Source organism: Phalacrocorax carbo, chromosome 1 (assembly GCF_963921805.1).
Source record: "Phalacrocorax carbo chromosome 1, bPhaCar2.1, whole genome shotgun sequence".
NCBI classification, from domain to species: domain Eukaryota; kingdom Metazoa; phylum Chordata; class Aves; order Suliformes; family Phalacrocoracidae; genus Phalacrocorax; species Phalacrocorax carbo.
In genome coordinates this window covers 126946664-126959640 of record NC_087513.1, presented here as the reverse complement: position 1 = coordinate 126959640, position 12977 = coordinate 126946664, and the positions used below count along the sequence as shown (strand labels likewise).

The 12977-nt window shown below is 36.1% G+C and overlaps 1 protein-coding gene across 8 annotated transcripts in view; it reads right to left on the bottom strand.

Moving 5' to 3' along the window:
* The window catches only part of DMD (dystrophin), a 1139896-nt gene that overhangs the window by 175350 nt on the left and 951569 nt on the right, over positions 1 to 12977 (bottom strand). The window lies entirely within an intron of this gene.

The window sequence follows — 12977 nt, the reverse complement described above, 5'->3', positions numbered from 1 at the left end:
AGAACTGGACCCAGCACTCCAGATGTGGCCTCACCAGGGCTGAGCAGAGAGGAAGGATCACCTCCTTCAACCTGCTGTCAATGCTCTGCCTAATGCAGCCCAGGGTGCTGTTGGCCACCTTTGCCATAAGAGCGTATTTCTGGTTTACTGTCAGCTTTTTATCTACCAGGACCCCAAGGCCCTTCTCTGCAGAGCTGCTTTTTGACTGATTGGCTTCCAGTGTGTACTGTTGCCTAGGATCATTTCTCCCAGAGCACAGGACTTGTTAAACTTCATGAGATTCCTCTCAGTGTGGTTCTCCATGGTGTCATCTCCAAGCACAACCGTCCGCTGTATTGGCTGTTCCTCCCACTTTTGTATCATCTGTGAACTTACTGGGAGTGCGTTCTGACCCAGGGTCCAGTTTGTTAATGCAGATGTTAAATGATATTGACCCAGTATTGACCACTGTGGTACTCCACTAGTGACTTGCCTCCAACAGAACTTTCTTGTCCTTCATGTGCCTGGAGATGGTTCCAAGGACTAGCTGCTCCATCACTTTCCCAAGGACTGAGGGGAGGCTGACTGACCTGTGTTCCCTGGGTCCTCCTTCCTGCCATTTTTGAAGAGGAGAGTGACACTTACTTTCTTCCAGGATTCAGGAATGTCTTCCAGTTGCCATGTTCTTTCAAAGACAATTGAGAGTGGCCTCACAATAACATCTGCCAACTCATTCAGTACTCATGGCTGCATCCCATCAGAACTTATGTACGCCCAGAATTATGAGCATGAAAAGTCCATCCCCTTATATGTTCCACCATGGGTGTTTCTGACACTTAATATGAAGCAGATTTCAATAAAAGTCCAACTGTGACTACAAAGAATCTCTGTTTCTCTGGTCTGTGAGCAACGCTTATACAGGGTGGTGGCCTCACGCCAGCCTGGCATTTTCCTGAAGAACTCCCTCATATAGAAGAGTCTCCCGCTAGCACAGGTTTATGTCAAATCTCAATTCTCATAACCAGTGAAAGAAATAGAAAAGAACATCTGGCACCGTGATGAAAATATGACATGGCATAGGGAGAAAGGCTTTCCTGTGTCAGATGAATTTGTGTTGCGGAGGTTTTTTATACCAGCAGCAGCTGCAGCTAACTCAGAGCAGGATCCATTTGCCCAGTAAGGTGAGCGGCCATCCTACACCTGGGCTGCAGCGGGGTCCCAGCCCAGGGAGGTTTCTCTACCTCAGCTCCCTTAGTGTCCAAGTGGAGAAGAATTCATGGACCAGAGCATAACTTCAGGTTTTATATTTAAAACCGCTCAAGGTGGAATCAACTGACATATTCTACCCAGGACAGTTTAACTTTTTTTGTTCAAAATTAGTCCATTTCGTCTCTGATGGGCTTAGTGTATTCTGATTCAAATTTCATTGAAACCTGGGATTGTCACCTGCTAGCTCAATATGCTATACTTAGCTTCCTTTTAAACTCACACTGTATTTTTATTTGATTCTAGTGCTCCTGGGGACAGGTGGTGTTGAAACAAAATGGATTTTAGCTGATTCGATTCTCCATCCTATATATTTTTATAAACTCAGAAATGACCAAGCAAGAATGCACTACAGTAGAATATAAATCCTCTTCTGGGATAAAAATAGTTCAAACAAAGGACATCAGGGGAGAAAGAAAATCAAATGCCCTTTAAGTCCTACCCCATTCTGAATTCTGTATTCCTGAATCTGATAAAACTACATTTTTCAGAAGTTATTTCCTACAATTTGAAAGATTGACTCAGTATTTCCTTAAAAATAAGGATATTAAAATTTGACCAGACCAAATGAAAACTTAACTAATGCCAGGTATTAATTTTCTTCTTTTCTGAACTTTCAAGGGGAAAAGCTATGATTTGTAGCAATGTTATCTCTAGAGAAAACTTATTTAATTATTAGGATGTCTAATTTAATAAACAGAAGAATACTAATAAATAGATGCACATATCCTGAAACACATATCACTTTGTTACCATTAATTACTGATTTACTTATTATTCTTAAATCAACAGCTGATATGCAGTTTTATGATACCTGAACAGATACAACCTATGGTTCTGCCTTGCCATTTATTCTGAAGTTGTGTTCTGCTCCATGGAGGGGGGAAAGTAAATGAGCAAATTTAGCTTGTAATTCACTCTCCTAGAAGAACTATAACCATGACATGGCAGAGCCCATCATTGCTGAAGTGTTCTCCTGCACCGGTTTTTCCACATAATCAAAGTCAGTTACTCCGTTACTTTGCAACCAAGAAGCCAATCTGGCAATCAAGGGATGAAGTGCCTAGGAAGTGTGAGTAACTTGAAGCATTTCAAAGTGTAATCTGAAAGTCTAACGCACACTACATGAAGGACACAGAAAATATACAGGAATTTTCACAAAGGAAATTTTTCCTTTAGTATGGTTTCGTTCAGCATTATTAAAGCTAAAAACACTGGAAAAGATATATATGCTTAGATTGTGGAGCCTCAGCCAAACCTGTTTTTAAACCATCAAACCATATTTTTAAACACCACTTCTACCTCTGTCAATTGACTTGTGAACAATATATGTTAGATATATACAAACATAAAATGTTGAATAACCGGTGTTCCTTACCAAAAGCTCTTTCAGGTAATAGAGACTCACAGGAGTTCTCCTTGCCCTCAGAAAATAGTTACTACAAAGTAAAACTCTTGTATTTTAAAGCAGCATGGTATTTTAAAGGCAAATGTAGTATTTCACTGACAAAAAAACCCCAAAACAAAACCAAAAACCCCACCATGAAACAAAACAAAACTGTTTAAACCAGAAAGATTGTAAGAGCTATGTCATGATATTGCAGAACACCTCAAGCTCCCAGATATCAACGTGCAGACCTTGTAGCTCAGGAGGACAAATATGGATTCCTTGCCTGGCCATACAAAAGCTTAGCTTAGACACTACTAAGACACAGATTATATTCTGACACTCAGTGAACATTAAAACAACCCTCAGAAATTCCTCCTGTTTTTTCTAACAAAAAGCATATACAGATCTTCATTTTAATTATAAAACAAATCTTTATTTTTTCCTCTCCTCAGCATGAAAGATCATATTTGCTTATAATATGCCAACATGTCTTTAAATTTACCATGTAAATAGCTTATAAAGTTTAGCCTCATAAAGTTGATAATTACTACCTCTAGCAAGGGGAACAAAGTTTTTCATAGAGCTTAAGGTCAAAAGGAGATATTACAGTCTATCCAGTCTCTAAGCTCCAGAAGAATCCAGGTCAGATGAACTGTTCAAGTATTTTGCTGAAAACAATATTTTCCAATTCTTTAATTAATATTGTAATTCCCATCTTCACCTTTTTATCACCACTGTATGATGTGTGGGCGGTGGGCATGGGTGAAACCCCAAGTCAAAATCTTAGGATGGAAATCTTAGACTTCTTATGTCTAATAGGAATGTCCTTCAACAACGCCAGACAAGAGAATTCAGTCCTAACAGTAGATTTTAATAGTAGATAAGTGAGAACAATTTCCTTTTTAAGCTAATTTAGGAAGAAAGTATACTAAAATACAATGCTGAAAAGGAGAAAGTTAAATAAAACTTAAAAAATTAAACAGGTCTCGGGTTTTTATAGCAGCACCAGACACAGGCTGGAAAACTGTGTCAGAAGCAGTGCCCACCTTCCCAGGCATTCAGGCTGATACCCTTCTGGGTGGCAGGCTGCCCTGCCACGTCTTGAGGGAGAGCAGGCTGTGGCTCTGGGAAATTAGTAGCTGTGGGTCCTGCTGAAACCGATGAAAATTGTCATCCTTAATTCCCTTGGTAATCAAACCCGGCTAAAATAAAACAATTTTCAGGTAAAAGCTAAAGAGAATAAAAATAATTTAAGTGGCATTGCTGTCTGGACAAATTAGTTTCACTGATTCAATTGCCCTGTTTATAAATTGGGGATAATATTACTTCTATTGCAGTCTCAGAAAGAAGCTGAGATTAACCCATACTATCTGGAACATGAGACATGAGAAGCACTATAAAAGTGCTAAGTAGCAATCATAAGATTATATTATGGGTTAACCTTGGACTAAAAAAATGAAATAAAACTCTATTAGGCTTTAAATATATGATTAAAATGAGAAAAGTATAGCGCAATGGGTCACTGATAAACATCCCAGGCGATCTAACATTCATTGCACTCCCTATTTCAAGCAGTCCTTAAATAATTACCGTGCACTAGCATATGAGCTTGATAAGTTCAAGAGCATCTTTAATTTAATGTCATGTCTGGGAATGTTAATACTTGATCATCAGACTAATATCTATATGTGCTTTGTATATATGGCAAACTTAAAACAAAAAGCCATGTTAAATGCTGGAGTCCCTGCAACCACCATGGCGCAGGTACTTAAACATTAATGTTTAATTCTCCTAAAAACTCAAGTCCCATTCTTATTTCTGATAAACTGATAAAGAGCAGTCTCTTGAAAATGTTCTGGTCTGACCTCAATTCTGAACTTCAGAGGCATGAAATGGCAGACAAGTCTTTATACATGTATTAGTCAGCTCTCTCAGCAGGCTGTCAGAAACCAAGATCAGAGATTACCAATACTTAAAAAGTCAAATTCTGCCTGCAGATGTGCATGCTGAGCTCCCACTGAAATCAGCAGGGTGAGTTCATACAAGGAAAAATTTGGCTCTGAATGAAATCTGTTGATCTAATAATAGCATGTTCTACCAAATTGGGTTGGAGGTAGAAAAGATTTCCACTTTTTACTGGTCACATTTTTGTCTCCTTTAGAGTTCAGGAATTTTTCTTCGCTTACCGCCAGGGAAAAGTTAACAGCATTATTTAACCCAAAGGTCCTTAAAAAGAAATCAGTTCATCTGGTCTATTAATAATTGTGTTAATATAGTTAACACAAATCTGGTGCAAATCAGGTGAAATCTGGCGCAGCTCTTTCCCAGGTGCTGGTTCTTTCGTAAAATGGTCTACAAGAGGCTGCTTCTCACACTAGTTGTTGTGATTCCCAAAAAAGTTAGATACAGAATACTCATATTTTGTTTGTCCCTTGTTAGCGGAGCAACATTAATCTTCCTGTATCAAATATGCTACTGTTTCCCAATAAGTAGTATGGCCAAGGGCAGTCTTAATTTTAAAAGAGTACCCGAAGATTTCACTTCTCTAATTGCTCATAATATCTTATTATTCCTAAGTAGGAAGGAATTTGTACTCTCCCTTGAAATAAGGGAGCTTGATACAGACAAAAACCCCTATGCAATCTACTCGCCGCAAAACGTTCACTATAATTACAGTGGTAACATCTAAATATGAGATCAGAAATGTACAGCTTCTTGCAAAAGGAGTCAGCAGAAGGAACAATGGTTTGCTTCAAGTATTTAAAATGGGCTTAGACATGGGCTATTGCCGTAATGAACTCTCCAATCATACGTAACTGAGCACATAGCAACAACATCAGGCGGATGAGACTTTTAGTTTAAATTTGTATCGGTCACAAATACATGACTATTACATATTAAATAATGACTTGTGAACATATTTCTTTTCATGTGAGAAAATAAATTGATTCATAAGCTGTTAAAATCAGATTAAGGGTCCACAGGACACAACAGAGTAACTTTCATCTCCTACCAGCTAAGTAGCATAGCAGAACTAACTTCAGCTGGAACAGCTACGTGATGAGGCACTCCGTGGTTTTTAACTCAATTTCATATTTAAAATAAACCTTAGAAAGTTTAACTTGCCTCCAATACTGACAGCCAAACAACCCTACTAAATTCTCTGTTGTAAAAAACTACATTTTAAAAGAAGGTAAAAACAATGTACCAGCCTGTACAACCAATTAGGTAGTGTCATTGGCTGAAGTGTCTGATCTTTTACATCCTGAAAGTTGACCTGTTAACAAATTCAACAAACTTCAACTATTGGTTTCATCATAACAAAGTCCACAAAGTTTTAAATTCACAAAAATATTGTATATAATAAGGACATCTGTAGGATCTCAAAGTGTTCCAGTCACTTTAAATAAGATCTTGGTTTTTTTCAAAATAAAATTTATTATGTGCTGATATACTCTACTGATGCTTTAGTGTATATTAGCAGTAAAACAGTCACTGAAGAGTTTTTACTATTTTGTAAATTCTATTTTTATTGACTGTATTTATATTTAAAAGCTTAAAGTCCTCTACAATGCCATTAGATCATCTCCTCCTTTTATAGTATCTTACTTAGAACGATATTTCACACATATAAAAGCTGATCATAGAGATCGTCTCTAATTTTCTCAGGGATTATTTTCTGGGTTTTGGAAAGCTGGCAAATGCATTAGGAGAAAATGGCTATTCTGTATGAGTTAGTTTTTAAAAATCACAGAGTCCAGCACAGAACTTGTTAAGACACTTACTAAAGGAAATAGGACAATTTAATTCAGATTGATTATAGACTTTGGTGGTGACAGCTGGCTTCAAATTAAACTGAAAAAAGATATATGCATTTCAAAGTAGTCTGAAGAGACACCATAAATAATTATTTCATGATTCTATCACAGAATGACATATGTATGAAATGGTAAACTTGGGAAGCATTTGTAACAGTAATTACTTCAGTTGCAGTCTGAAGAAAACGTTAATACTTCCATTTCCTATACTGCAGGCAAATAGTTTCATTTGTCTGTCAGCCAATGGATACTGTCATCTTTTAATTGTACAATTTAAAAATACTTAATCAGACCTTAATTCATACTCTAAAATTCTGTATATGGAATGCTTTAGTATTTTTTGTGTTTTTAAATCTAAGAATAATAGGGAGTATAGCTATAGTGGGGAGTAATGCTACAAATTGTCAAAACACATCCTAGTCTATGAGTACTAAAACTGCTGAAACAATACTTTAGGGCCACTTACGTCTGTAGGCTTGCCTGCTGTGCTCTGCTAAATAGAAATTTTCTCCAGACTGTGTTGCACATGAAAAGAAAAAGTGATTACACATGGTGGCAATCTGAAGCAAAAAAAGGGGTTGAGCATCGAATACTGCAGGAAGATATGTCTGGGTAATGTGAGAAAATCACAAAAATAGAACAAAAGTAAGTTTGTTCAGAATACCAGGCAAATTAATTTACTTCCAAATAGCAGTAATTTGCTGTTGATATAAATCCAGATCTCAGTATGAAAAAATAAATGTTGTCTTTTGTTGGTTTGGGGTTTTGTTTTGGTTTTTTTTTTTTTTTTCCCCTTTTTTTTTCCCCGAAGAACATGGAGCCTATCAGCAAAGGGGAATTAAAAAGTTCTCAAAAGTCACTGTATGTGTAATGTCACTTCCCTTTACAGACTGGACAGCATGACTCTGCTAACTTAACTTATATGCATAGCTTAATTTTGTGTTAGCAAAAAATTAGCAGGAGCATAGGTATCACATTAGAATTTGACCACAATTTGCTTCAATATGGATCTGGTACCGCCATTGCTATCTAGCTGGTTGGAAAATCTGGTTATTCAGTACATCTTCCAGGTAATGATTTCTTGCATAGTTTCTATGGATCTGTTTAAAACTGATCTCTTCCTGTCCAGTGTATGGTTAGCAGGGGATGAATGTCGACTATTGCCTTGTTTTTAGGTGTCATACATTAATTTTCCTGTATGGGACCCATATTAATTCCTTACAAAAATCATTCTTTTCTCAGGAAGGATATAAAATTATCAATTACCTAAGCATTTCAAATACTTTTGGAAGATTTTGTTTTTTCTATGAATGAGAACACAAAGTAGAAATTCAACAACTTACTTTCCTCTCAGAATCTCCATTGTAGGGAGCTGTCAGCAGAGTTCCCTCATAATAGCACTGTAAGAGTCCACTTTTCTGAAATAGCTCTTTTCAGCACATTGCCAAAAGGAAGTACAGAAGAATATATAAGGCTTTTTTTTTTTTTTTTTTTAAATGAACTGCCTATGCTCATTCATTGTCTGGTAATTGAGGTTGCTGATTTAGCATTAAAGTGTTTGTAATAATATGGTATTTTAACTTTGCCAAATCTATTTCTTTTCTTTCTATGGCCACATGTGAGCATAACTGAAATTTAGCTAATCATCTTAAGGGGTTGCCTTACTTTTTCTCTCATTTAGAGAAGAGATGACTACGGACAAAAGGATTGAGTGCACATAGAAAGTAATTTTGGAGTAGATGATGAGCAGATCAGTTAATTTCTGATCTATGCATAATAGCAAACTGTTCACTTTACAGATTGGAAAGTTTCAGGTTGACACTTTCCAGTGAACATTTGTCAGTGACATACAATTGGCTACAACTGTCAATTACGCTGAAGAAAGTCTGAAATAAATGGCATATAATTCAGTCCTGACATCTCGGAAAAAACGGGTTACTTATGCAGTACTCGTGAGTTTCTCATTGCCTTTTGTTTCACAGTTTTGTAGAGAATAATTAGCAGAAATTGTGTTAAAATTGTAAGTAGGCTTTGACAAAAGGATTTAAAAGGATATTTGCAGCCTTCGTGAACACACCTGTTACAGTAAATACATTAAAATCCATAATCTACAAACAAAATTCATAGTCTTACCATGTAACTGCCTTATTCATAACTGTAAAAGTGAATCTGCAAGAACAACCAGTTCTTAAGAAGCAAGGTTAAGACTTTTGTGAAAACTGCTCACAGGAAAATATGACATGTCACTAAATTCTGGTCTGCTTTTTAAAATATTGAGTCAAGGTGCCCTCTTTATGAGACAATGAAGGAGAACAAATCATTCTATAACAGAATGGGGTTAATTAAAAATAGGACTACACAAGTCAGCTTTTATTTGGCAGGTGTTCTTGAGATACATGCTTCTGTTTCAAACCAGAGAAACAACAGACACTACTGCCTGTTATTGGTTTTTTTGTTTGTTTTTTTTTTTTTTTTAATTTGTTTTACAGTGTTAAAAGAATATGTCAGGAAGGAATAATATCCCCCATGGAGCCTGGAGGCTCTGCTGTTTACTTACAGTGTTGTGTATGACAGAAAACTAAAGCAGTTACGTACCACTAGTGATTTGGTAGAATATCACCGGCATAACAAGGTGCTTTGCATTATGCTCTCATAAGTATGTTGGAGTTGCTGAACTACCTTTAGTAACAGATAAACCGCACTGTTAAAATTGCACAAAATTATGTTCACAACATCCCAAAATAGTGGCTTCTAGTTTAGAAAATATTTTTTCAGAGTGTAAAAGTATCAACATCTAAAACTTCCTGAAGGTACTAATCCTATTAGCATTTCTCAGCAGATGTCTGCAGACACAATAAAACAGTGAGGAGGTATCAGCATGACGTGTAATGACAGTTGCCCACTAGCAGCATAAACATTACGAAGGTTTTGGCTGGTATGGAGCAAAGAAGGGTCGTTCGGGACGAAAGAGGCAGGGTGGTCCTGCTGCCAATTTCTGAAAGGGGTCTTTCAATAAGATACCAAATGGATGGGGCAGGTGTGATTATATATCAACTGCATACCAGGAAAAGCTTAATATAAAAGCTGAGTGGAGGTCTCATGTGACCCTAAGTGTTCCAGGCATTCTGATGAAAAGGTGAAAATTTTGTTACTGATTGCAAGGAGAAAGCATCTGTTGGGTTTGCTGCAGAGAGAAGTAGAAAACCCAGGTCATGTCTAAAAGATGATCTGAGCTACAATCAAAATGATCAGCCAGTAGATATTAGGACACATTTAATAGATTCTTTTGGGCTTGGACTGAATTTAAGACAGTGAAGTGTTTGGATTTTAATAGACAGAAAGGTTTGCTTGGAAAAGAGAGAGAGAAAGAATATCTGTTTGTTATTAAGAGAGTAAGTTACATTTCAGTCTGCAGATAAGATCACTCATGAGACAGAAAAAAAGGAGAATATCAGGACAGCAGAGAAGTCTGAAGAATATTTTTACTATAGATCATCTGCAGTCTAGGTTGCATTCTTTGGGGTAGGTTTCTGAGACTACCTCTTGTTCTCAGAATCAGAGATGAATACCAATTGGTACATTAACACAGATCAAGGATCTGCAATAATGATCCATTAATATTCATCAAGGATCACTTATTTTGTGTAAGTTCAATGTTACGCCATGACCTTAAGAGCTCCAGCAACTATAACTAAAGAGAATAGTGACAAAAGGCACTGGATAAATTCATTCCCTAGGACGTTATTCATCAGCTTAGGTTTGTGAAGGCTACTGTGATCCCGACTAGGAGAAGGATTTGTGAGAAATGTATTCACGTGACCAATATTTTGAAGATCTGCTCAGAAGGTGCTTGGGGGGCTTAGATGTATAGACAGTAATAGGTACTGTCCCTCACACTGTAATATCATCGGTCATTGTGATCATAAAAAACAGAGAAGGTTGAGAGATGTATAATATATCAATTTGATAATGTTTGGCTGATAATATAATTTATAAAGAAAAACTTTATTGTTTAGTAATAACTTTTAACTGCAGGCTATATAACTCGTGTCACCTTCAAGAAATTTAGCTTTTAATTGAAATAATTACAAAGGAAAAGTATTTAACTTTTAAGTGAAAAAATTACCAAGGGGAGAAAGAAGAAAGCAGGAGTAAGCAGGCATGTATTAAACCAGCTTATAAAGGCCAAATAACAGACATCAAAGGCATCTAAAATCTGCAGAGTTCAGTCAAATGTCTGAGTGATTCTCCCAGTCTTGAATATTATAAGGTTGGTTTTGAAATCGTACATTAGGAATTACACAACACCTTTTCACTCCTATCCTATTGTCACATGCATACAGCACTTGGGGGATTACTGCAGTTTTGGAGCTAAGGACTGGGCCTGTAGACTGGAAGCTGTAACTAGGATGTAGGAGGAGGAGTGCAGAGCAGGTTGGAGCTTTCTTCCCCCTCCCTCCACTTGTCTCTCTACCAGAAATCCCTCTTGCCCCTTCAGTCTTCCTTCCCAACACTGGACCTCCACTTTAGACTAGGAATGATGTTCTTCCTTTCTGTAGGACGTGCAAAGTAGATGCTGCCGCTCTCCTGGCTGATGTTCTGAGTCAATTCTACATACTCTGTTTTGTAAATGTTCCCATATTATCTTTCTTAATCTTACTAAGACTTTCAGGCATTACACTAGCAATGCTTTTAGTAAGTAATTTCCTCTCAAAGCAACAGTTTTGTTTACAAGCAACTATGAATATAATTGAATATATTTTTATATTATGTAGTTTTTGAAGTCTTATGAAAAGAATAAGCATGCATTACATTTTGTAGAAAGGACTAGATTCGCTTTAATTTCTTGTATTTCTTGTGCAAAAGTACCCAAAAAGATAATCTTTCTCTTCCATCTTTGACAGCTGTGGAATTGAAACACACAAAAAAAGCTTCCCAATTGTTTGGGCTTCATTTAAACAAATTGGGGCGGTGGCGGGCGGGGAGCAGGAAAAGAGGAGAAAGACTGACTGAATTTGACCATTAATACTGAGATAGTAATAATGGTTACATCTAAACTTATCAAGACAGGGAGTAAATCAGAAATTAACTTACTATGCAACAAATACCTTCAACATAAAAATGGGCTTAAATCATGCCTTACTGCTCCTGTCACAGATAACAGATTTAAATTAAACCCTCTTTTTTAGGTTTTGAAAAATTATGTTTTAAATATTTGTACACCTTAGGTATGCTAAGGATATAAAGGATCAAGGTCAAAGTTTCTATAGTCTAGCCTGTTCACATGTAGCAAATACAAACTTGAAAACTTTTTAAGGATTTAGGATTTACATGCTTTATTTTAGGGTTACATACATTATTCATCTTGATTTACAACTTTTCTAAAATTGACTTTAGTCATAAGAAAAAATATGAATGCCATAAATATGAATAACTGAGGTAAAACCTACAAAAGCTAAAACCATACACTTCTATATAGGCATTCAAATTGCAGACATGGTTGTAGTTTTCTTGGTAGTTATTAACTCCACAAACGTGCACATTGCCCAGTTAATACATGCATTTGTCTTCAGTATCTATGCTGGAATTACATTTCATAGAGAGCAATACATACATTCTAGACAGGACCTTTTGGGACAATTATTGTACTACTCACACAGTTAATATTATTCAGCTTTTGGCCTATTGTGTTCTTATATTATCTAAGCTAATTTTGTTCACTTAAAGGTGCTGAAAGCACAATATCTCTCTGTGCGTGCATCTAGCAGACTATAGTTGCCATATATAAACTGAAAAGTTGTATCTTATATAGCTATAGGATATGAATATATTCAGTATTGCTTTTTCATTTACCATTTAGCTGATCCTACAGCATGGTCTTATGATAGCATATATTCATAATTATTTTAAGTAAATATGGTACAAATGAGAAAAAAATCAGGGGTAGGTGGTAGCATCTAATTTGAAATCTTGAAACAGAGGTCTTAGTTTGTCTGGCCCTAATATTACAACTTCAAAAGGAATAAACAGACATCAATCAATTGATAATATCTTTGGATTTTCATAAGGGTTCAGATTTCTATTTTGTCATGGCTGTTATTAGAATTTCATTATGTCCTCTAGGGCGGATTTTTTTTTTTTTTTTTTTAAACAGTAACAGGATTCAGCACTATAATTACGGAGTCAACAGTTATGGTCACATCTTTAGAATTAAGCAACTTGCTTTGTTTTCCAGTAATACCAGGGATTCAGTGTTTCTGCTCAGAATATCTTCTTCGAAATCACAAAAAACCCCCATGGCTATAACTGAAGGAACTTTCTGAGAATTTATAAATAGGTATTTTCTGTTCATTTATGAATATAAATGAAGATAACAAATTTTGCAGCTAACTGTTCATCAGCTACCAAGTACTTCATTTGTCTTGTATAATATTTGTACAGAACACTCATTAAACTTTGTGTGATTAAAATTCATGGACTTTTTTTTTTATAAACTACATTTGATTTTTAAACACATTTTTTCT